This window comes from Arachis stenosperma, chromosome 10, assembly GCF_014773155.1.
Source record: "Arachis stenosperma cultivar V10309 chromosome 10, arast.V10309.gnm1.PFL2, whole genome shotgun sequence".
Lineage (NCBI taxonomy): Eukaryota > Viridiplantae > Streptophyta > Magnoliopsida > Fabales > Fabaceae > Arachis > Arachis stenosperma.
Window position 1 is genome coordinate 49,735,221 of NC_080386.1, and position 5,199 is coordinate 49,740,419.

The 5,199-nt window shown below is 41.8% G+C and overlaps 1 non-coding gene across 1 annotated transcript; it reads left to right on the forward strand.

The window, feature by feature from the left end:
- Positions 1-4,616: 4,616 nt before the first annotated feature.
- LOC130958245 (small nucleolar RNA R71) lies at positions 4,617-4,724 on the forward strand. The gene has a single exon (XR_009077377.1). It is a non-coding gene; the product is annotated as a small nucleolar RNA R71 (small nucleolar RNA).
- The last annotated feature ends 475 nt before the right edge of the window (positions 4,725-5,199 follow it).

The window sequence follows — 5,199 nt, forward strand, 5'->3', positions numbered from 1 at the left end:
TAAGTGTGAGTGTCATCCAAGAGTGGGAAGACTTTAGGACATTGGTTGGGATAAAAGGGTGTTTGTGTTTTGTATTTCTATATTGGGAAGTTGGGTACATGCTCATGTATTGATTAAATGTATAGACCTTATGCATTGATGTTCTTGTATATGGTTTGAGAAAAAAAAGGAGAAATAAAAGTTAAAAAGAAAAAAATTGAAAAGAAAAAAAAAAAAAGAAAAGCAATAAAGGGGACAAAATGCCCCAAAGTGAAGCTTAATAGGAGTCAATGCATAAGTATGGTGAAACGGAAAAATTTTTTTGCATGAGTATGTGGAAAAGTGAGGAATGGGTAGTTAGGTTAGTATTTAATTATATAGGTCATTATATAAGTTAGGTGGGAACGTCTACGTTAATCAAAGATTCAAATCCTAAGTCCACTAGCCATATATGACCCTACCTTGACCCTAGCCCCATTACAACCTAAGGAGAAGACCTCATGATAATTGTATGCATGCATTGGATAATTGTCGATTGTTAGATGAAAAACAAATCTTGGAAAGCATGATTAGGGGAGAATTGAGAGAATGAACCCCAAACACCGAGTGACTAGAGTGCAAACATTTCCGGTGAGGGTTCGATGCTCAATCCTATGATTCCCGGCTCTCGCAAGCATTCCTCATGCAAAGTTGCACATATTGCAATTGATGCTTAGAAAGTGGCAAGTCCTATGCTTTGACCACCATCATGTCCCATGTGCTCGCATATGTCCTAAGAAGGCTAATTTGTTCCCAACCAAGTGGATAGTAGCACTAGTCATAGTTGCATGCATATAAGTAGGTTGCATTTCATGAGCCGTATACTTTTGCGATCCCTCGGTCTTTTGTGTTTCTTTGCATTTCTCTAAGCATGAGGACATACTAGAATCTAAGTGTGGGGAGGTTGACAAACCCCATTTTAAGGGTTTATCTTGTGCTGCTTTCAGGGGTTTTGTCAATGATTCCACACACTTTCTATATGAAAATACAAGATTTTGCATTCCTTTCCTAGTTTTGCCTCATGAATGAAAACATGCTTATTTTGCACTAAAATAGATACATCTCTAATCTTCTCTTGATGCCATTCGATGCCATGACTTGTGTGTTAAGTGGTTTCAGGATATAGAGTAGGAATGGGCCGGAAGAGAGAAGGAAGGCGGGTGCAAAGGAAAGAAGCATGAGAGTTGAGCCTTGGGAACTTCTGCATGGGCGCGTGCGCGCACCTGGCGCGTTCGCGTGGACAGAGCAACGTGAAGCCGAAACTGAGAGCCAAGCCACGAGCCGGCTTGAGTAGCGGCTAAGCCAGGACCTTCATGGACGCGCACGCGTACATCACGCCTCCGCGCGCTTGACAAGACGCCTCGACGGCGCGTGCGCGTACCTTGCGCGTGCGCGCCGATTTGCGAATATGATTTTTTAGAAGTCACGTGACTTAGGCGTGGAGGTAGTTAAGAGTCCCACTTTTGGGGAAATGCCTTGGCGGGAAAAGCTTAAGAAGACCAAAGGGAGCAAGGGTTGAGGACACTTAGTTCATTTTCTAGAATTAGATATTTTTGGGAGGAGAGTTAGTTACACTTTTGGGGAGAAGAAGAGGGAGATTCCAAGCTTTTCACTAGGGTTCATCTTCATCTAATTTCTGAATTTTCAATGACTTTTTGGTGAGATCCATTACAATTCTCATTCCACTTTGTTCATGTCATAGATTTTCTTCTCAATTTTCAAGTAGTAGATGTAATTGATCAATTCTTATAGATCTAGAATTCAACTTTGTAATTTGGGATTTCATCCATACTTTGGGGATTTAATTTTCATTGATACTCTTTGAGACTTGTTGTTAGATCCTTGTGTTGCAATACTTTCAATTCTACTTTTCTTCTCATTTTACTATGACTTTCTTCCTTGCTCATCACATGTTTGATAAAATGTCAACACTAGCTATAGAGTAGAATTTTCACACTTGGCATAGGGTTTGGTCATTGGAAGAAGTTGAATAGTTATATCACTAGTTGATTGGGAACTAGGGATTGCTAGTTGGCTTGGAGGGCACTAAAGCTAGTTTCCCATGAGGTGAAGCTAGGACTTGTGACTCAAGTTGATTGTGTTCATTTGAACTCCCTCTATATTTAGGGGATAACTAAATGAAGCAAGACCTAATTGTTGTCAACAGTGAATGGACTATAAGGATAGAACTTCTAATGCCAATCCTAAGCCAAGTCTTTTGATAATTGATTGTTTGTTTCTCATCACTTTGCTAAACCTTTCAAAGAATTCCAACAAGGCTTACTAAATCAATAAGATGCACACTTTGGCAATTCCAAGGGAGAACGACTCGGGAGACTAGTACTCTCGGATATAGATTGTAGATTTGTTTGATGATGGATTTTGCGTCGGTTTAGACTATACTACGATTGATCACTTGATAATTTCTATACCGGCAAAAATCCATTTGTCATGGGGTCCACAGATCCTGAGGTGTCAAGGAAAAGTCATCCCTGCACCAAATGGCATGCAAAAATGCGTTTTGAGCCAATTCTGCCGTTAAACGCCGGGCTGGTGCCCATTTCTGGCGTTTAACGCCAATTGCTTGCCCTTTTCTGGCGTTTAACGCCAATCTGGTGCCCCTTTCTGGCGTTAAACGCCCAGAATGGTGCCAGACTGGGCGTTAAACGCCCATCTGCTAGCCTTACTGGCGTTTAAACGCCAGTAGGTTCTTCCTCCAGGGTGTGCTATTTTTCTTCCTGTTTTTCATTTTGTTTTTGCTTTTTCAATTGATTTTGTGACTTCTCATGATCATCAACCTACAGAAAACATAAAATAGCAAAGGAAAATAGATAAAATATAACTTTGGGTTGCCTCCCAACAAGCGCTTCTTTAATGTCAGTAGCTTGACAGAGGGCTCTCATGGAGCCTCACAGATACTCAGAGCAATGTTGGAACCTCCCAGCACCAAACTTAGAGTTTGAATGTGGGGGTTCAACACCAAACTTAGAGTTTGGTTGTGGCCTCCCAACACCAAACTTAGAGTTTGACTGTGGGGGCTCTGTTTGACTCTGCTTTGAGAGAAGCTCTTCATGCTTCCTCTCCATGGTGACAGAGGGATATCCTTGAGCCTTAAACACAAAGGATTCCTCATTCACTTGAATGATCAGTTCACCTCTATCAACATCAATCACAGCCTTTGCTGTGGCTAGGAAGGGTCTGCCAAGGATGATGGATTCATCCATGCACTTCCCAGTTTCTAGGACTATGAAATCAGCAGGGATGTAATGGTCTTCAACCTTTACCAGAACATCCTCTACAAGTCCATAAGCTTGTTTCTTTGAATTGCCTGCCATCTCTAGTGAGATTCTTGCAGCTTGTACCTCAGAGATCCCTAGCTTCTCCATTACAGAGAGAGGCATGAGGTTTATACTTGACCCTAGGTCACACAGAGCCTTCTTGAAGGTCATGGTGCCTATGGTGCAAGGTATTGAAAACTTCCTAGGATCTTGTCTCTTTTGAGGTAATTTCTGCCTAGACAAGTCATCCAGTTCTTTGGTGAGCAAAGGAGGTTCGTTCTCCCAAGTCTCATTACCAAATAACTTGTCATTTAGCTTCATGATTGCTCCAAGGTATTTAGCAACTTACTCTTCAGTGACATACTCATCCTCTTCAGAGGAAGAATACTCATCAGAGCTCATGAATGGCAGAAGTAGGTCCAATGGAATCTCTGTGGTCTCAATATGAGCCTCAGAGTCACATGGTTCCTCATTAGGGAATTCATTGGAGGCCAGTGGACGTCCATTGAGGTCTTCCTCAGTGGCGTTCACTGCCTCTCCTTCCTCTCCAAACTCGGCCATGTTGATGGCCTTGCACTCTCCTTTTGGATTTTCTTCTGTATTGCTTGGAAGAGTACTAGGAGGGAGTTCAGTAATTTTCTTGCTCAGCTGTCCCACTTGTGCCTCCAAATTCCTAATGGAGGACCTTGTTTCAGTCATGAAACTTTGAGTGGTTTTGATTAGATCAGAGACCATGGTTGCTAAGTCAGAGTGGCTCTGCTTAGAATTCTCTGTCTGTTGCTGAGAAGATGATGGAAAAGGCTTGCCATTGCTAAACCTGTTTCTTCCACCATTATTGTTATTGAAACCTTGTTGAGGTCTCTGTTGATCCTTCCATGAGAAATTTGGATGATTTCTCCATGAAGAATTATAGGTGTTTCCATAGGGTTCTCCCATGTAATTCACCTCTTCCATTGAAGGGTTCTCAGGATCATAAGCTTCTTCTTCAGATGAAGCATCCTTAGTACTGCTTGGTGCATTTTGCATTCCAGACAGACTTTGAGAGATCAAATTGACTTGCTGAGTCAATATTTTGTTCTGAGCCAGTATGGCATTCAGAGTATCAATCTCAAGAACTCCTTTCTTCTGATTTGTCCCATTGTTCACAGGATTCCTTTCAGAAGTGTACATGAATTGGTTATTTGCAACAATTTCAATCAGTTATTGAGCTTCTGTAGGCGTCTTCTTCAGATGAAGAGATCCTCCAGCAGAGCTATCCAAAGACATCTTGGACAGTTCAGACAGACCATCATAGAAAATACCTATGATGCTCCATTCAGAAAGCATGTCAAAAGGACATTTTCTGATCAATTGTTTGTATCTTTCCCAAGCTTCATAGAGGGATTCTCCTTCCTTCTGTCTGAAGGTTTGGACTTCCACTCTAAGCTTACTCAATTTTTGAGGTGGAAAGAACTTTGCCAAGAAGGCATTGACTAGCTTTTTCCAAGAGTTTAGGCTTTCTTTAGGTTGTGAGTCCAACCATGTCCTAGCTCTGTCTCTTACAGGAAAAGGGAATAGCATAAGTCTGTAGACCTCAGGGTCAACCCCATTAGTCTTGACAGTGTCACAGATTTGCAAGAATTCAGCTAAAAACTGATGAGGATCTTCCAATGGAAGTCCATGGAACTTGCAATTCTGTTGCATTAGAGAAACTAATTGAGGCTTAAGCTCAAAGTTGTTTGCTCCAATGGCAGGGATAGAGATGCTTCTCCCATAGAAGTCGGGAGTAGGTGCAGTAAAGTCACCCAGCACCTTCCTTGCATTGTTGGCATTGTTGTTGTTTTCGGCTGCCATGGGTTCTTCTTCTTTGAAGATTTCTGTTAGGTCCTCTGCAGAGAGTTGTGCCTTAGCTTCTCTTAGCTTT